This window comes from Papaver somniferum, unplaced genomic scaffold, assembly GCF_003573695.1.
Source record: "Papaver somniferum cultivar HN1 unplaced genomic scaffold, ASM357369v1 unplaced-scaffold_10, whole genome shotgun sequence".
Lineage (NCBI taxonomy): Eukaryota > Viridiplantae > Streptophyta > Magnoliopsida > Ranunculales > Papaveraceae > Papaver > Papaver somniferum.
In genome coordinates, this window is record NW_020618825.1 from 8,877,102 (window position 1) to 8,898,496 (window position 21,395).

Sequence of the window (21,395 nt, forward strand, 5' to 3'; positions counted from 1 at the left end):
TGTCTACTTATCAAAATCTTTCACCTGAATTGAGAAGTTGGCATCAATGAGTATACAAGGAGAGCTGCAATACGAGGACAATATAATGAGAACTGCAGATGAGTTCTTATTACATGACAGGTTAGTGAACTATAAAGGAATTGGATTCCTCCAAATGGTTTAGTTACTTTTATTTTTGTCTCCTTATCAGAACCTTGCACTTGAATTGTTCAGTTAACATCAAGGAGAATACAAGGAGGTGGGAATACTGGAAATGCTTGTGCTGCTCGCCTGGGTATGATCCGCAACTACAAAGCTGAGATGATTAAACTATAAGATGTGGCTTATTTGAATGATAATCATTCCTTTACTTTACTTATACCCCCATATGGTTTGAATTACTAAGACCTTATGCTGGTATGTTGCTTGTGAGTGAAAGCATACAAGTTATTTTTGATTTGTGAAATATGAAGGTAGATAGTAATAAATGAGCTCACTTATAATCTTATACCTCATAACTTAACTTAACCAGTTAATAAGCTCAGTGCATAACATTTTCGAGGTTTTTTGAGAATTATTCTCTATTCCCGTAACTGTCATGTAGCTCATTTGGACATAACTTGTCATGTAACTCATCTGGTAATGTTGCTTTCTAATACATAGGACCAGCTATTGGTCCAAATCTTCCATGGTGATTACTATGGAAGTTCAGGTCTAAAACCTTGACTTACTTACACTGTACATGTTCTATTTTGATGTTTTTGTTTCATGTTAATCCTGAAAGTATCTTTAGAATGGTAATGCAAGTCTTAACTCTTTTGTGTTGTAGCTTTGAGTAGTGTGCTGGTTATTTAGATTATAACACAGACTTTTGCGTAAAGGAAATAATGGATATATAGTTCTTCTTTTGCTTGACGTATTTCCTAGGTTACTCCACTGTTCATTGTTGTATATGATTTGGTAAATATAATAGCACTTGTAACACTACATTTAGCTTGTACTTGGAGTAAGATAGATTTATATTTTCATTTAAAGTTTTTCGCTTGTGTTCTTTATCCTTACAAAGTTTGTTCTTTAACCAGGAGCCTCTGAGCCTTGATATGCACCTTGTGTTATTCAGGATGAACTACACAGCGTATCAAAAATTACAGTTACTGAAGCAGTGCAGTGGATGGAAGAAAGAGCTGTCTCGTTGGTTCTATCCTCGTCTTCCTCATTGCAGATTTTCTAGGTAATTCACCAATGTATCTGTTATTTATATTGTTAATCTTAGTATTCCCTGAAAATCCCAATGGAAATAATTCACAATCAATATGGTCCCATCAAGAAATCTAAAACATGTGGGATTCGCTTAACTAAGTTATTTCCTTGGAGTTTCTCATAGAAAGGTATTTAGACTAACAATTTTATTATTCATTGTCTAATTCAGATTGGTTGTTTACACTACTTATTGTGTTGGTGGGAAGATGAAATAGATTACTTTGTGATCAGTGGAGGAAAACATATGCAACAAGTGAGATCACACTCCAAATATACAATTTCCCAATTGTCATTCTTTGTTTAAGAACTAAGTGGATGATGATGAGTGGTTCATTGTGATATTATTAAAACTTTATCAGACTATCCAAGTTTATTTTAGTTAACTGATATTGAAAATTTTTTGTTGCAGGTGAGTTGATCATTGGACAAATTATCTTTTTGCGGGTTTGCACCTGTTCTTTAACAAATCTCAGAATTTCATCTTTTTTGTGTAATTTTAAACCCAATGGAAATGAATGAATGAATGTGGAATTCTCAAGTTTGAGTTTGAGTTTAAATTTGAATTTCAGTTTGAGTTCCATTTGACTTGACTTTTGCTTGAATTTATTTGAGTTCCATTTGACTTGACTATGACTTGACTTTAATTCAATTTGACTTTGATGCAGTCAGATTATTTCAGATTCAGCCATTCAGGCATTTCAACAAATCTGAATCTAAGGGTGCACAGGAACCGAGCCGGACCGACGGACCGTCCCGGAACCGGTGGAACCGTACCTGGTTTTGTACCGAACCGAGGAACGGGGTACAGGTACCGGTCCTAAAAATAGGAACCGAGGCTAGGGAGGTACAGGTACACGGCCCTGGCCTAGTCCCGTGCCGAACCGTACCGTCTGTACCGATTAGTTGTAGCCGTCAGATTTAGGGGATGATAGATCAATAATAACCGTTGGATTAAGTGGTGGTATATAAGAAAATATTATAGGGCTACGGTTTCTATTCTCAATTTCGTTTCTTTTTTTGTTTCCGTCAACTCTCTCCTCTGTCTCTGAGAAGGAGAATAAGTGAAGAACTCTGTGTCTCTGTTGGATTACTCCTCTGTCTCGTTGATTGATATGAGTTTATGTCTCAGTTCTTACTAAGAGGTAATCAGATGTTGCGGATTTTGATTTATTTTTTTTTCAATTTAGGTCAACGTTTCTTCTAATCTGCATCTTCTTATCTGTGTACCTCTCTTTCATTATAATCATGTTTTCGTTGATGATTCGTGAAAAATCAAGACAAAGCTTCGATTTGTAATCATTACTTTTGTGAAGTTTTGAATCTTTTGATCTTTAAAGCTATGTCTGATTATATTAGGGTTTCACTTTCACAGGGTAAGACAAAGGGAAAAGAAAGGAACTGAACTGGATAAGTATCAATCAGATTATCTAAGGGAGTGGAGAAAGAGAAGGAAAAGGTTAGAGATTCGTTGTTGTTTTGGATTATGTTGTTCCTAATTCACTGTCTAGTGTCTAGTGCTAATCTTTGAATGGTAATTGTGTTGTTTTAGTAATTTGAGTACTTCTTTTTCTTTTTGTTAATGAAATTAGGGTGTTAGTAATTGTTCTGATTTCTAATTTACATGGTTGCTAGAAGTAGGTAGATAATTAGTTAGTTACTCAATCTTTTTGGTGTTGTCAAAGTGCATTTACTTGCAGTGATGCTCCAATTATGTGGTTTTGTAACTTTTGTTTATAAAGTTAATATGGGTTAGGTGTTCCTACTAGTTACAATTAGCAATCTGGGATTACGATTTGGTTCATTATACTGCTGTTAGACTTTGTTGATGATGCTATATAAGTACCAAGTAGTTAACTGCAATTACATGTTAGAGCAGGACAAGAATGACAAGTAGTTAGTTCTTATGTTTCATGAATCTTCTTATGTTTGATCACCTCCATGTTTGTCTAAATAAAATGGATTTTATTGAAATGAAGAATCAATAGGTACTGAGAAGTTATCTGACTTGATCAAGTGTATGATTAGGTGCTGAAGTGCAGATTTAAGTTCTTGGAGTGGAGTGGGTTTTCTGAATTGGGTTTATTAAATGTTGTTGAAATCTAATTTATCTGTTTTTCTTGTGCTTTTGATTAGGTGCTGAAGTGCAGATTTAAGTTCTTGGAGTTCACTAATTCAGTAATTCTAGAGGGTTGCTGATACTGCACATTTAAGGTTTGTCATTTGGTATTTGTGCATTCAAGGGATATGTAAATGTGAATGTGTGGTGGCTGAATTACAAGATTCAAGTTGCTAATTAGGTTCCCTTCGTGGATAGGAATTTATCTATGAGATTAGGATAGAGCTAGTAACACTTGTTGATATTCTAGAAATGGTCTATGTTGTCCATATGTAATCTTTGCAGCAGAACACATGTCTTTGGAGACATCTTTTCCTGCTGATGAGTTACACAACTTTCATTCTTTCACATTAACATGCATATATAGAGCTTGCTTGTGTAATGTGTGTGTGATAGTAATTATGGGCTATGCCATTTATCTCAATGCTCCTTGAATTGCTATGCTGCATACTCAGTTTTGAGTAATTTTTGTTGTATCTTTTTGTTATCATTAAAAGTCTTTTCTCTTGTCAGTGATGGAAATATGGTGCCATTTCACTCGGAGAAATGTTGAAGAAGCCACTTGCAATTATTGTGGAAGGACTTATAGGGCTAACATGTTCAGAAATGGAACTTCTGCCTTGTGGAAGCACTTTAAAAGATGCCCCAGCAATCCTAATCATAACATAGCTCACATAAATAATGCTTAGAATTTGTAACTTATGCAGTTATGCTTAATGAAATTATGCTTAGAACTTATGCAGTTATGCTTAGTACAATGTCCAGTTCTTATTTTTTATAACAGAGCTCAATGCTCCTTGAACAATGTCCAGTTATGAAGTTCTTATTTCTTCTTCATTTTATAAGTATGGAATATATGGATGGATCAAGTTTCTTATTTCATTTCTTATTTCATTTCAGTTCTTATTTAATTTTTCAGTTGAGTTCTTATTTCATTTCTTATTTCATTTCAGTTTCATTTCAGTTTCATTTCATTTCATTTCAGTTTCATTTGTTTTCTCAGTGATAAGCTGGCATGGATGAATCAAGTCAAGCTCATGGAACATATACCCCTACACCTATAACTGCTACACCTACCACTGCCACAGATGCAATTGTTGGATCCTCAGTCCAACCAACAAATGAATCAGCACAGCCAGATACAACAACAGTAGATGTAGAAGCTACTTCTACTCGAATGGGTGGTAAGATAACTTCTAACATTTGGAATCATTTCAATAGGTTGAATGTTCAAGATGCTGGATGCAATTACTGCAAGAAGGTGATAAAGGCTCATACTGGAAAGAATGGTACAAGTGGAATGTGGAAGCACTTCAACAGATGCAAGAAGAATCCTAACAAGCCAAAGCCAAAAGGACAACAAACTCTGACATTAAATCCTGCACAACTGGGTGAGGATGAAGGTCAGTTAGTCTCTACTATTTTCAGTCAAGAGAAATGTAAAAGGGCATTTGTTGAATTTATTATAATTGATGAGATGTCATTTAGAGCAGTTGAGGGTGAAGGTTTTAGGAGAATGATGCATGTCTTAGAGCCTAGATTTGTTGTGCCAAGTAGAATGACTATTTGTAGATGTTTATTAGACATGTATGTATTAGAGAAAGAAAAGTTGAAAAATTACTTCAAGTCAACCAAGCAGAGGGTTAGTTTGAATACAGACACATGGACTTCACCAAACAATTTAACCTACATCTGTGTAACAGTTCACTTTATTGATCAGCAGTGGAAGTATCAAAAGAGAATTATTATGTTTTGTGAGGTTAGCGGTCACAAAGGAATTGACATTGGTGAGATGTTAGAGAAGTGTTTGTCATATTGGGAGCTTAAAGATGTGTTTACTGTCACTTTGGATAATGTGAGTGCCAACAAGGTAGCAATGGATTATTTGAAGACTAGTATTGTTTCAAAGACAAGGGCAGAAGAGAGAGCTAAGTACTTGCATGTAAGTATATGTATATGAATATGACTTGTTATTTTTTTTACTTTCTAACTTAGGATTATGTTTATTACTTTCTAACTTGTTTGAATTCACCTTTTCAGGTAAGGTGTGCAGCTCATGTACTTGCACTTGTGGTAAAAGATGTTGTGAGGGTCTACAACAAATCAATTGCAAGAATCAGGTCAGTTGTCAAGTATGTAAAGGTTTCTCCATCTAGGTTGGCTAAGCTTAAGCGTTGTGCAAAATTAGTTGGAATAGAGTCTAAGGTAACATTTATATTAGATGTTAAGACTAGGTGGAACAGCACATTCTTGATGCTACAGGCTGCAGAAGTGTTAGAAAAACCATTTATTAGGTTAGAAAGGTATGACAAGGAATATCGGCAGTTGTTTTATTACCCAAAACAGAGTGAGAAAGATCTACCTGATGCTAAAGATTTTGATATTTATGTTAATGTTGGTGAAGAAGAAGAAGAATTTAGTGAAGAAGAACAAGAAGAAGTTGAGGTGACAGGGAAGAAGAAGGCACAAAAGAAGAAGAAGAAGGTAGTAGTGAGGAAACCTGCTCCATGTGAAGAGGAATGGATCTTTTCCAGAGGCCTTGTCAAATGTTTGAAAGTATTCTTTGATGCCCCTGTTGCATTTTCAGCCTCAACTAAGGTAACAACAAACACTTTCTTATGGCAATTAGATATCATATATGAGCAACTAGTTGAGTTTAGATATAATGTAGATGAAGATCCTTTTATTGCTACTATGGCTGGAAAAATGTTTAAGAAGTATAACAAATATTGGGGTGATTATGAAAAGATGAACCCTACAACCTTTTTTGCCACGTTGTTGGATCCTAGAGAGAAAGAAAAAGGACTACAATTTGCTCTTGAGCTCTTGTATGGGAAGAATTCTTCTAAGGTTGAATCTGTTATGAAGCTTATTAAGTTGGATTTTAAGATTCTATTTGAAGAATATAAGGATGCCTATTCAGTTCATGAGGAGGAGTCAAGTAGTTCTATCCAGGAACAAGCCAAAGCAGTGGGAAGTAAACCAGTGGCAGGGCCAAGTCGTATGAAAGAGTTGATGTCAAGGAGTAAGAGGTTCAAGAAAAGCCCAAATGATGATGAGGGAAAAACAGAGTTGGATAAATATTTCATTGACGAGTATGAAGAAGGTGAAGGAGAAGATGATGATGAGGAGTTTGACTTATTGGGTTGGTGGAAGACCAACAATACAAAGTATAAGATACTTGGACATATGGCTAAGGACATATTAGCCATTCATGTGTCTTCTGTTGCCTCTGAGTCTGCTTTTAGCACATGAAAGCGAGTCTTAAGTCCTTGTAGAAGCTCTTTATCTACAAGGACAGTTGAGGCATTGCTTTGCACACAAAGCTGGCTAAGGAAGCCAATACAACTTGATCTTCTATCTGATTACATACCAGATGATGATGTTGAAGTTGAAGAAGGTATCATATTACATTATTACTTGTGTTTGGCAGTAATAGACATAGTCTAATAGTTACTAACTGCTATTATTTGTTTTTTTTTGCAGCGTTACTTGGTCCTATCAACAGTGATGACACCGCAAGTGCTGCTGACATGGATTAGAAGATCAAGATTCAAGATTACAGAAGCACTAGATGCACTGCTAGTTGAGTAGTTGTTCTTTTTTCAGATTTTCTCATTTTCAAGACTTAGTGTGTGTGTCTGTGGTTACTGCTACTTTTTTTTCCATATTTTCAAGACATTGTTTGTTTGGTTTGTTAGTAATATTGCTACTTATTAGTTGTTGCTTTGAATGAGAATTTTTTCTATAGAAAAAACAGGTAAAAGAAAAGGAAGTCATTTTTGTGCTGAAAAGGTACCGACTGGTACCGGAACCGAGGTACACGGTACCGATACCGGTCCAAAATCTTCGTCCCGATCCTAGGGAGGTACAGGTACTCGGCCTCGGCAAGAACCGAGCCGAACCGTACCGTGTGCACCCTTAGGTAAAAGAAAAGGCAATCATTTTTGTGCTGAAAAGGTACCGACTGGTACCGGAACCGCACCGGAACAGAATGGTACCGGAACCGAGGTACACGGTAACGGTCCAAAATCTTCGTCCCGATCCTAGGGAGGTACAGGTACTCGGCCTCGGCAAGAACCGAGCCGAACCGTACCGTGTGCACCCTTATCTGAATCTATATATATCTTTTTAGGGTTATTTTGTTTTTGGTACTCAAGTTTTGACCAACTTTGTTGTTTGGTCTAACATTTGTCCAGCTTGGTGTTTGGTACTTGGATATGACGTTGACCCGCGTGGACTCGGTTTGACCTTGACGTGTCCACTTCTCTGTTAATTAATTAGAAAATTACTAAAAGAAAATTAACTTTAGTAACAATGACCTGCTAAGTCCTAACGTTACACGTGTACGCTCAAAATTTCATATATCTCAATGGTGGAGAATTCTCCTAAATTTAACACTTATAACCCTAAAATCTATCGACTCAACCCTAAGTTTTCTTTTCTCTTCCTTCTTTCTTATTCTTCTTCTTCTCTCCTTCATTTTTTTTCTTCTCCTATGCTCGAGTTCTGTTAATGTTTGAAGAAGAAGTTTGTCCATATACATGTTTGTTTATTTCAGTGACTTGGTCACTTTTTGATGTTTGGGAAAACATTATTGTTTTCCAAACCTTTCCATGATTACTTGAAAGTTAAAGGTTATTCCTGCTGGGCACCCCTCTAGGGATGACATGCTCACCTTTTCCCACTTTCAGCTTCAGAGACAGATCGGAGTTGTGCAACGAAATCTTCGAGGAGTTGACTTCGTTAATTAGTTAGCTTCTGCTATGTTTATTATGTTGGTTATTCTATTTTCAAACAAAATGACTATTGTATATGTATCATTTGAGAGAAGTTCTTGTATATATATTTCTGAGCGGGGTTAGTTTTTGGTTAAGTTTTATAGCATATTTCTTAATTTATTGTTTAATAAAATGATTTAGATTCTTAATGCCTCTTTGTTTAGTTAATCTCTTGGATTAGTCAGCTGCTAGCTTTGGGGGTGCTACACATACATATGTTGCATTTCAAGTGCATTTGAAATTCCCAACTTAAATAAGTAGCGGAATTCCATAACGTTCATTACAGGAGAACAATTCCAGGGCTTTGTTAGAAACCTTGCGCCACAAGGCGAGTATTTATACTTTAAAACTACATTCTTTTCATAATGCTTTATGAAAAATTAATCATGTATGTCCAATAGGTTTTACACTTGGTTGGTTAGCACTACCACACAAGATACCTGTATATTTGTCAAAGAACCAAGTTCTACCTGGATTGTATAGGCCAAATATGCTCTTCGTTGACATCTCAACAAAGATCTTGGTTCGATCTCATCTTGCTCTATTTCCTAAAGAAAGTATATATGAAATTAATCATCAGTATACTCGCATGATCCTTCCATTGACTTGTGCGCGTTTTCATAATCCACTTGGGATGTCATTGTTCTTTAGAATCATTAAACTTCGGAGCGTCTTCCAGTTTGATTCATTGACATATTCAAAGACAATCTTATGAGGTGATTTATGATGATATAAATAAGTTGTTCCTTACTCAACTACTTCCTTTCTAGGTGAGAATTGATATAACCAAGTGGAGTCACTGACTCAACCACACTTCCACTGAGTGTAGTTACAACACCTTAGTTTATATCGTATATCCCTTATTGAGGATTTGTAACCTTGCAGGTAAGTTGCAGTTGGTATGTGTGATCTCATCAATTTAGCAACATCAATGTACATTCTGAAAATTGAATATTCTTTATCACTTCCCATTTACATTTATGGATTACAAGAATCAATATGAGACACAGTGGGAACACACAACGAAAATTCCTGTCGTTCACCTAGAAAATACTTTTTCTTGTCTCCCCCTAACGACGGGAAGACTGTCTCACCAAAGTGATAACCCGCAAATGTAGCGGTAAGAGACCTCCTTCCAAAAGGTTGAAAATGCGGATAAAGAATATTCGATTTTCAGATGATGATCATAATTTTCATAAATCATGATCATCATGACTCAGATTTGAACACGATGAAGATCATAAAAAGAAAAAATAAATCTATTATCTTCTCCCCATCCTTCTCTTCTAATTCATAAATCATGATGAAGATGATGATAATAATTTCATCATGATGAGGATGATTATCATAAAAAAAAACCAAAACTATTATCTTCTCCTTCTCAATCATAGATCATAATAAAGATGATGATCATCATAACAAGAAAAAACTAAGAAAATCAATCATTTATTTTTGCTTTTGAATGGTTAAAAAATATGATTCGATGAATTTCGGGTAAAAAATAAAACAATTTATAAAGGAGTTTACAGCTGGGAGTTCTTAGATTCCCATCCGAAAGTACATGTTTTGGCTTGGTTTTCCCAACCGAAATTATTTTTCAGATTTTTTTTTGGTTTCCAGAACCAATTACTGCCAGGTTTTCCCAGCCATAAGTGTTGTTATGGCTAGGACCCTAACCCTAGTAATGTTCCAGCCATTAGATTTAGTTCGTTCCTGGTAGTTAGCTGAAGTGCTGTTGAGTGTTAACAAACAATAGTGTGCTGCATGGACAGTTTCTCATATGGCCTAGGTGCTGGTACAGTTGTTCAAGGATTTGTTCATTACGGGTTAAGCACAAATTCGTCCAATCAGAATTAGATTTCAGGTAACTTAGAGTGCATGTAGTAATAGATCTTCGGCAAAAAATATAAAGCAACTCTATAAATTTACAAAGCATACAAATTACAAGCGATTACAATTCCCTTCTAAATGCTGGACAGTGCTCGACCACAAAAGTAACATAGATTAGTTCACATTAACGGGAGTAAAACATTAGACAACTCATAATCCCAACATACATATTCTGAAGCATTCTCCCCAGTGTTCCCACACTTCACCAGATGGACCGATTAAGGAAAAGGTTACATTTTAGCATAAAACCCACTGCACATTCTGCAAGTGAATTATATCAAATGGCAATAGTCTGATAGTCTGATTTATTCGACTAGCCCACAAAATTTAAGTTTCATTATAAGAAACTAGCCCAATGACTTCAAACCACATATAATAGCCTTTCTTAGAAATTGAAATATTTCGAAGCTCTGATACCATGTTGGAAATTCTTATAATTTTAACTATGAATGATATTTGGGGAGATATACGAGCACACCTGCGTTGCTCGTATAGAGCTCCTTGAACTCTAGTTAGTAGAGAAGGTGGAATCAAGGACTTTGTAATTTGAACTTTCTACATTTCTATAACAAACGGACTCTGACTTGTCTTGCTTTATCTAGACTTTTAACATAGCAAACTTTATTTGCACTTAAATGACTAACCAACCAATGGACTCTCTAGAGTCTTCTTTACAATACCGACCTTACTTTCTTTAAGGTAAAGTGACCATGTTTATAGTTTCTAGATTTTTCGTGTATTACAAATTACCATTGACTATTTCTTGTTAGTCGATACTACAGGACTTTGCTAGACTTATCTGCATAATTCTAGAATCTTCTCAGCATTACAAATTAGTTCCAACAGCCTTCAACGAAACATTGCTCATCGAATATGCAATTGCTTGAGAGTCTTGGAAGCTTGCAGCATGATCATCCAAATATTTTATATTATCTTCTAAATGGAAAACAAATAATAGTCGGAAACCTTCTAAATGTACAGAAAATTCGTTATAGAGAGCCGCTAATAAATCTCAGCAGCCAAGATATGTAATGTTATATTATCTGGTAATCTTTATTAATGAGGAAACATGGGAATGAGTTCTTAACTTTACTATTCGGAGCTCATTATCATCAATTCATTTCCCATTTCAAGGGTTATATCAGAAATTCAGTCCTTGAAGAAGCTCAATTGAGTCATCATGTCGACTCATGATTTAGAGAAGCCGTAGCTTGGACCGGAGAATTTCAATCGAGATGCAATTGATCTGGTAACTAATTTCTTGTTATTGTTAGGGACTGTACAGGGTTAACAGATTGATGATTTAACTCTTTGCGGTAACAGGAGCGACTGCCGCTGGAAGAAGTTTTTGGAGAATTGAGAACGTCGCGCGGTGGACTTTCATCGCAGGATGCTGAGGCTCGAGTGATCATTTTTGGGGCTAACAAGCTCGAGGAGAATCCGGTATGTAACTTGTACTACACATTGAGATTACTAATTTGTAATTGCCAATTGCTCATAAGCGTTAAATTGATGAATTTTTGCTCTACTGATAATGAAATTCGTAAAATGAGGTATAATTTAATCGTTATATGCAGGAGAACAAGTTTTTGAAATTTCTTAGTTTTATGTGGAATCCCTTGTCATGGGTCATGGAAGCTGCAGCTGTCATGGCAATTGTCCTTGCTAATGGCGGGGTGAGTAGCCTTTCAGAAATTTACTTGGAAATTGCTCAAAACATTGAATTTTCTTTTAACCATCTCTCTCGCTTTCTGTTTCAGGGAGAAGGCCCTGACTGGCAAGACTTTGTGGGAATCGTGTGCCTGTTATTCATCAATTCGACAATTAGCTTTATCGAGGAAAATAATGCTGGGAACGCTGCTGCAGCACTTATGGCCCGATTGGCTCCAAAATCCAAGGTCAGCGTCAGATGCAATAGAGCATGGCACAAGTGTCCATTCCTCATTTGCACTTATACTGCTTGTGATGCAGGTACTCAGAGATGGGCGGTGGCAAGAGCTAGATGCCTCAGTTTTGGTACCAGGAGACATAATTAGCATCAAGCTCGGCGATATCATCCCTGCCGATGCTCGTCTTCTTGAAGGAGACCCCTTAAAAATTGACCAGGTAATACAGAAATAAAAGCGTAGCTTCCATTTCAAGAATTAAAGGCTTTTTTGATTTTTCTAAGTGGCCTGCGTTGTTATTAATTTGATATGCTGCTGCAGTCTGCGCTTACCGGGGAATCTCTTCCTGTGACAAAGAAGGCAGGAGATGAAGTTTATTCTGGTTCAACATGCAAACAAGGAGAGATTGAAGCTGTTGTTATAGCTACAGGGCGTTACTCGTTTCTTGGAAAGGCAGCTTATTTGGTTGACTTCACCGATGTTGTTGGCCATTTCCAGAAGGCATGTTAAAATTTCAATTCTACAACTATCTCTGAAGTCTTATTAAGTGAATGGATTTTGATTTGAAAAAATGTTCTCCCCTGCAGGTTCTAACTTCCATTGGAAATTTCTGCATTTGCTCGATAGCCGTGGGAATGATCCTTGAAATCATCGTTATGTTTCCTATCCAGCATCGGGCATATCGAACTGGAATCAATAACCTTCTGGTTCTCTTAATTAGAGGAATACCCATAGCTATGCCCACCGTGTTATCCGTTACGGTTGCGATTGGATCTCATCGCCTCTCACAACAGGTACATAATATCTCCTGCGGACCATATGATAGATATGTCCATTGTGTGTAATGTTGTTCATCTCTGTTTCTTGTATCAAGGGTGCTATTACAAAAAGGATGACCGCTATAGAAGAAATGGCAGGAATGGATGTCCTCTGCAGTGATAAAACCGGAACCCTGACCCTGAATCGCCTCACTGTTGATCGAAGCCTTATTGAGGTACTTGAACCAAATAATAAGTGTTTGTCAGCAACATAAATTTTGGAGATGTCTTAATGAATTCATATGCATCTTCTGTAGGTTTTTAGCAAAAACATGGACAAAGACACTGTTGTGTTGCTTGCAGCTAGAGCCTCGAGACTTGAAAATCAGGACGCCATCGACACGGCCATTATTAACATGCTTGCTGATCCAAAGGAGGTGAGGAACAGAAACAAAATAATCCAGTTCAAGACAAACTGGAGTAAATTTCCCCTGCTAACAAGAAAGTTCCGTGTTTTCATTTCTCGCTGCAGGCACGCGAGAACATCACACCGGTTCATTTTCTACCGTTCAATCCTGTAGAAAAGCGGACAGCAATTACATACATCGATTCTGACGGAAACTGGCATAGGGCTAGCAAAGGAGCTCCTGAACAGGTATGCGCACATTTTTGTCAGTGATCTTCATATAATGGGAGCTACCGGAATACTAATTTTCTTTTTTAACTTCAGATTCTCAACTTATGCCAAGAAAAAGAACAGATAGCTGGCAAAGTACATGCCATCATTGACAAGTTTGCTGAAAGGGGATTGCGGTCTCTTGGGGTTGCTTGTCAGTTAGATTTAAAACACTTGACTAGCTCAATTCTGTTATGCCGCTTTCATTTTTATGACGCGCGAATATGCTAGTTCACTGACAACTATAATTTGCAGGAAGTTCCAGAGAAATCTGAAGCTAGTCCAGGAGGTCCTTGGACATTTTGTGGGTTGTTACCATTATTTGATCCACCTAGACATGACAGTGCAGAGACTATTCGGAGAGCACTTCACCTTGGGGTTTGTGTCAAGATGATTACAGGTGACCAGTTGGCAATTGCAAAGGAGACTGGTCGCCGTCTTGGAATGGGCACAAATATGTATCCATCTTCAGCGTTGCTCGACCGTAATAGAGTGACCATGAAGCTCTTCCTGTGGATGAACTCGTTGAACAAGCAGATGGTTTCGCCGGTGTATTCCCCGGTAATTCACCATTTTTCTGACTAAAATCGATCAATCATTTGTTTTCTTGTTTTGCTAATGCTTGGTTTTTCAGAACACAAGTATGAAATTGTGAAAATGCTACAAGAGAAGAAGCACATATGTGGAATGACCGGGGACGGGGTTAACGATGCACCTGCTCTGAAGAAAGCAGATATAGGTATTGCAGTGTCAGATTCTACAGATGCAGCCAGAAGTGCTGCTGACATAGTTCTAACAGAACCAGGATTAAGCGTCATCATCCATGCCGTCCTGACAAGCCGTTCCATTTTCCAAAGAATGAAAAATTATACGGTATTCTGCTAATCCGTAGCTCCCTGCAGTCATCTTGTTGATTTTATTGTTTCAAGCAGTAGTCTTATAACAATGTAAAATGACATTTGCAGATTTATGCGGTTTCGATAACCATAAGGATTGTGCTTGGTTTTGTGCTTCTTACATTGATCTGAAAAATATGATTTCCCACCTTTCATGGTTCTGGTAATAGCTATACTGAACGATGGTACCATTATGACGATATCCAAAGACCGTGTGAAGCCATCTCCAAAACCAGACAACTGGAAACTGAATGAGATATTCGCAACTGGCATTGTCATTGGGACTTATCTTGCACTAGTTACCGTCTTATTTTACTGGATAGTGACCGCCACAACATTCTTTCAGGTATCAACGTTTCTTGTTTCGGCTCCAATTGATCGAATGCGCGTGTTTACTGATCACATTCATTTTTCTAATGCAGACCCACTTCCATTTGAGGAGTCTAAGCTTGACTAACGGGGAGGTATCGTCTGCGGTATATCTACATGTCAGCGTCATCAGCCAAGCTCTAATATTTGTGACCCGCAGTCAAAGCTGGTCGTTTGTTGAAAGGCCAGGAATTCTGTTGATGCAAACGTCAGCTTTGCATCAATCCATGGCATTGGATGGGGCTGGGCTGGGGCAATATGGCTCTACAGCTTGGTATTCTACGTACCACTCGACATAATCAAATTTGCTGTTCGTTATGCTCTCAGCGGCGCAGCCTGGAATCTGGTGTTTGATAGAAAGGTACATGAGTGCAGGAATTCAGATTTGGCGCTATGAGACAGAGCCCAAATGCTAATATCATTTCATTTTATTTCAACAGCAGACGGCCTTCACTACTAAGAAAGATTACGGGAAGGAAGATAGAGAAGCAAAGTGGGTACTTTCTCAAAGATTACTAGAAGGGATAAACTCCACTTATTTAGACACAACTGGATGGAGGTCCTCAATACTAGCCGAAAAGGCTAGACGGCGCGCGGAAATAGCCAGGTAATAAATGATAGATCAAATGCAAACAACTAACATTTATGTTTATGGGTTAAGAGACATACTAATGGTGCATTTTCCAGGATGGGAGAGTTGCATAGTATAAGTGCACACACGGAATCAGCACTGAGGCTGAAAAATCTCGACTTGAGTATACTCCAATCTGCTCATACACTCTGAAGCCAGTGACTTTGAAGCCTAGATCAGCATGGTGTGCTACATTAACCGTTTATTGGTCGTAGATTCTTTACATGTACACCATTAATTTCTACATTTTCATATAGCTACAGATTTTGTCTCGCACCATCACTTGTCCTGTTAATCAAAGGTTATGCATCATCTGTAATGCGGACACTCAAATCATTAATTTGAAATAAACAGAATATTTCCTAGCAATAAAATTAAGGCAACAAAATTCCACCATTTTTACTGGTTAAGAAAAATAACAAGACCAAGGGTGGTTTGGGGCCGGGGCCGGGCCCGGGCTATAATCTTAAAGGCAAAAAAGAAATAAAAATGTTCTTACACCATCTATACACCTGGATATATAAATATCAATTCCCAAATGCCCTAATCCTAATCCATTTCATTTTACTCTTTTATCTCTCCTTCTATCGGAGGGGGCGATTTTTGTTTCTTTCACTCTTCTTCTTCTTCCTTGATTCAAAACTCTATAGCAATTCAAACATCGGAGCTAAATCATCACAAGTGAGTAAAATTATTGTTTTATTTGAAGAATTTGGTCCAGTTATTTGTTCTGATTATCTTTCTTAGAATTTGGTCTTGTAATTCATCAGAGCAACTGCAGACGAGTAAACCCAAATATTTGGTCCAGTGGGCTGGCGCAGTGGGATGGACTATCGATCAAAATTTGATCAAAGAGTAAAAACCAGACCAAATTTGGTCGAAAACCAAGACCAAACCAAAATATAGTCAGGCGTTTATATAATCTCCGCCTACACCACGTACGTTGATATAGTCTACGCCACTCATCAGGCACTGGTAACGCCCAACGAACAGGCGTTGGTAAAATGTACGCCTGAATGGGGCGTTGGTTAAATGTACGCCCCGTCGGGCGTACGTAAAGTTAACGCGGGCAACAGGCGTTTATATAGTCAACGCCTAAAGTTTTAAAACTTTAGGAAATTTGCTTGGGGCGTTGTCTTTATCAACGCCCCATTTTTTTTTTTTTTGAACCCGGGCGAACGTATAATCTCCGTCCCACACACCAGGCATTGCTATAGTTCACGCCCCATACCACGCGTTATCTTTATCAACGCCCCATACCAGGCGTTATCTTTATCAACGCCCCATGCCAGGCGTAATCTTTATCTACGCTGGACGATGAAGCGGACTTTATATCAACGCGCGACCAAATTTACTCGTCAACTAAATCCAAATTTGGTCTTTTTTTTAGTCTTTGGTCTTTAGTTATACTCGCACCACTATGGACGCTCTCAGTGGAAGTAAAGATATAACTCAGCAACACGTGAGTAGTATTTCTTAGATTTGTGTCTTAATTTTTGTTTTTAGGTATTTTGATTGCAAGACATTTTCAGATCTTAGACTGGTTTTGATTTTGTCCTGTGGTTGAAATGAAAAGCATCAGCAATTCATAAAGCTGCTACTATGAAAGAAACCTCTGAGACTTAATATCTCAACTAGTCAAATCAATCTCTAATGCTTTTTTTTTTTCCTTCAGAAATTTAATATTTCAATACGTATTTTTTTTGTGTTTTAGGGCAAAGCTGAAGTGAGTAAGATAAAGTCATGTTCCTCAGTGTTTGCAGATATCTGAATGCTAACGCGTTTGGTGGCTCTTGACATCCCAATGCCGAGGCGCGTTTGGTGGCTCTGGTGACATCCGAATGCCGAGGCGCGTTTGGTGGCTCTGGTTGACATCCGAATGCTTACGCGTTTGGTGGCTCCGCTGACATCCGAATGCCGAGGCGTTTTGACATCCGAATGCCGACGCGTTCGGTGGCTCCCCTGACATTCGAGTGCTGACGCGTTTGGTGGCTCTGTTGACATCCGAATGTTTTCTGTCAAAGTATCTAATTATCCGACTCCAAAGGTACAAATTCTTAACTCCCCGACTATGTATTTTGTTTGTTATTTTGTTGCACAACTTGATTACTTATTCCAGGGATTTTGTCCATGTGACTATTTGATATCAAATAGATTTTGTTTTCCATGTGACTATTTGGAGGTGCGATTGCTGAGAAACTAGAGGTGTTGCTGACAAACAACATATACTTCCCAGCCTTTCAACTCTAACCCACTCGCCCTTCGATAGATCAGTTTTATAGACACCAATGGACTTTCCCAGAGGGTGGCCTAAATGCACTAAGACGACATTTCCATCACAGGAAACCAAGAAATTTATATAACCAAACCTAAATTCTTCCATAGAGAACCTGAAAATTTTCCATTTAATTTTCTTACAACTTTGTAACTGATAGCATGACAGTAAGTCATCTCGGTTATTTGCCATCCAATTATTGTTTCCCCATCTAGTGGTATAAAACGATTTATCAGAAAACCAATTATCAGAGATGGCGAACACTATGCAGTCTCTACTAGTAGGTAATGACGAGAATGAGAAGTCACGGCATGTAGTATATAATACACCAGGTTTTGAAGAACGAATTGTAGCACCTCTTACCATTGCAGAGCATTCGGATGTCGCAGAGCAATTCAGAAACATCTGCATCTGAAATTCAATCAATTACAGTTACCATTTTTCCAACCAAGATAAATTGAACTGCTTTTGGTTTGTGAATTTAATTGTAGTTACCTGTATGCTTGAAGAAGGATCATAAGAATTTAATTGTTGATTATGCATCAAATATTCCTGCATAAGATTTATTTTATGACCACACAATGAAGTGTTGATAATTGAATAGATGAACTAATGTGGACCTTTTCATTTTCTTACAAACGGAAAGGAGGATCATCGTTTACTAGTACTGATAGAAGCTCTAAACTGCACTCTAGACCATATGTCATTAGAAGTACTTGTTAGCCACGGAAGAGACATCCGCCACCAGTTATGGCGCTATGTAAGTTACCTCAACCGATCAGTTGATTTATCAATTAAAAAGTTATTCTGAAACGTAACCCTTTTGTCTTTGGGGTGGATACTGCATGCAGTGGGAGAAATTCTTACTACTAGATAGCAAAGAAGAGAGACAACACTATGAAGCATACCTTTTGGTACAGACGATAACACGCTGTGCACCAGCCACTCACTTCCACACCAGGAGGAAGGTCGGATCTTATTGTCTAATCCTAAGTATGAATGCCTCGTCTCCTCGCCAATTCTGTCTGTTACCGCTTGCTGCGGAGGTGTAGTCAGCAGAGTCTCACTCATGAAAAAGGTATCAATGGCACGATTGTAGACTATGTTCTCAAATTTCTGGAATTTGTTTTACCTACTCGGTTGTTTTTTTTATCTAATTATTTTACCTAGACAACCTATTTAGGCAACGTATCAGCCCCGAAGGAGTATAAAAGATACAAAACTAGATCCTATTCCACAATTGGATGCCACATGAGATAAATTGAGTAGGATCTGGTCACCAATGAATATGGGTCTAGTTTTTAAAAATAATTAGTGGAACCTAGGGCTGCCAATGAGAAGCGATTAGCTGGAACCGAATAGAACCTAGATAAGTCGGGTCCGGTTTTGGGTCCTAAAATTGGGCTCGTTAACAAAATTACTACCTGACTGGTAGAACTGTTAGGGACCAATAATATCCGGTACCCGAATATCTTTTGTTTCTTTGATAATTTTACCTAAAATGCAAAGATTTCGTCTAGTTTTACTTAGATTTTTTTCATTTTACAATTTTGCTTAGATCGAGAATGTTATTGTTACAGATCCTCCTTTGTGTTTGTTCATGAAAACTTGCTTTACTGAGTAATCATGATTGAAAGATTAATTCAACTTGTTAGTTGCCTTTAGTTTATAAAGTTGTCTTCTGTAATCAGATCTACTGATATTGTTTGTTATTTGTTACATTTTAATCTGTATGAATGAACAAGCTGGCATAGGCATAATCGCAGCCGAAAATGTCTATTTACACTGCCGTTTGTTCTCAATTTAATATAATAATTACCAGGCAATCAGGCATAACGATAAAAAATCACCTCCTAAAATATGCTACTAAGCATCAGCCCTTAGCCCAGAGGATCTATAAGAAACAAAATATATGTTCTGTCCCTGTAATAAGAAACCAACCAACTTGAAATGAAAAGCATCAGCAAATCAGTCTCTAATACTTAAATGATTTATGTTTTTTTTTTTTGTTGTTTTGTTCAGAAATATAATATTTCCATATGTATTTTTTTTGTGTTTTAGGGCAAAGCTGAAGTGAATAGGATAAAGTCATGTCCCTCGGCTCTGGTGACATCCGAATGCTGACGCGTTTGGTGGCTCTGGTGACATCCGAATGCCGAGGCGTTTGGCAGCTCCGCTGACATCTGAATGCCGAGGCATTTGGTGGCTCCGCCGACATCCGAATGCTGACGCGTTTGGTGGCTCCGTTGACATCCGAATGTTTACGTGTTTGGTGGCTCTGATGACATCTGAATGCCGAGGCGTTTGGTGGCTCGGTTGACATCCGAATGCTTACGCGTTTGGTGGCTCCGGTAACATCCGGATGCTTATTCTGTCAAAGAATCTGATTATCTGTCTCCAAAGGTACAAATCCTTAACCCCGTTGACATCCGAATGCTTTCGCATTTGGTGGCTCGGTTGACACCCGAATGCTTATGCGTTTGGTGGCTCCGGTAACATCCGAATGCTTATTCTGTCAAAGAATCTAACTATCTGTCTCCAAAGGTACAAATTCTTAACTCCCCGACTATGTATCTTGTTTGTTACTTTGTTGCACAACTTGATGACTTCTTCCAGGGACAGAAAATATTCAGTAGGGAGACTTTACAAGGAAGAATACTTGGCATTTGGTCAGCTTGATGCTTGGGTAATGTTTCAACTAAATTAGCCCTGTTTAGCTTTTGTTTTATATACTGCTATTGGTACTCTTTCTTTCAAAATTAAATCTTGTGTTCAATTTGTTTGAGAAAGAAGAAAACCAGTTACATGTCAAATCAAAAGGTAAACATTCTTAACCCTACCTCGATCTTAATTTGCCCTTATATTTCTAAAATGTCGGAGTTTCTTTTTTGCTTGTTACAGGTATATCGTTCTTGTTGTGTCAGGTTAGTACATTTTTTGCCTTTACAAAGACATAGTAGTTGTTATCTCATGGATAAACAATTGCAGGAAAAACAATGAGATTCTTTTCTTACATCAAATGGTGATACTATCTCAGGTGGTTGGGGTCCTGAAGTACTTCCTGCAGAATCATATAATATCAGTTACTTCTATCTTCTTTGCGAGCATTTATGGAAAGCAAATGACTGAAGACTGACCGGCAGGGGAATCACGAGGCGGACGAATCTTGATGCTTCTCATATATAGGTCTATCAGAGGCTTCGGACAATACATCTTTGTGTTATAATTTCCTGCCAATCCTATTACAAGCGCCACAAGAGGGAAGTCCATGAGCTATGCTATCTTCATTCTAGTGATAGATTTGGATATCTGCAACAACAAAATCGAGTACAAAGGAATTTTTAGCTACAATGAAAAGACCGCAGAGCCAAAAAGTTTTGTTCCCAGTCATAGATTTTGATAGAAGACGGCATAATATTAAAACCTTTTTTCTTCCTACAAGGTTGGAGGCGTCCTGAAGCAGTGGATGACTAATATGAAACAGGCAATTGTTTGAATAGTTAACCTGGTTAAGGAATTTCTGGTGGCGGGAAGGTATAAGAGTAGTATGCATCTGTGAGTGCTCATTAGAAGTGAAATTTTCATTCATGTTGTGAAGTACGCATCTATATGTTCACAAACAATGTTCGCACTCTAGGTACGTACTCGCACTGATGATACAATTGCATTGATTCCTTGGCTCAAAACCTTCGGGTTTATCATAGCCTCATCTAATAATATCGTGACAGGCGTTTACGCAGGGAAAGATAAAGAAAACGAAGTATAAAAGTAAAACTCATGGATCGTTAGACGAATATAAAGTGTTGAAATGTAAATAAGACTGGGATTTACGTGGTTCAGCACTAAGGCCTACATCCACGGGGTTGTTGTTTCACTAT

General features: G+C 37.8%; 1 pseudogene; it reads left to right on the forward strand.

Moving 5' to 3' along the window:
* Nucleotides 1-11,603: 11,603 nt before the first annotated feature.
* LOC113326802 lies at nucleotides 11,604-15,611 on the forward strand (annotated as a pseudogene).
* The last annotated feature ends 5,784 nt before the right edge of the window (nucleotides 15,612-21,395 follow it).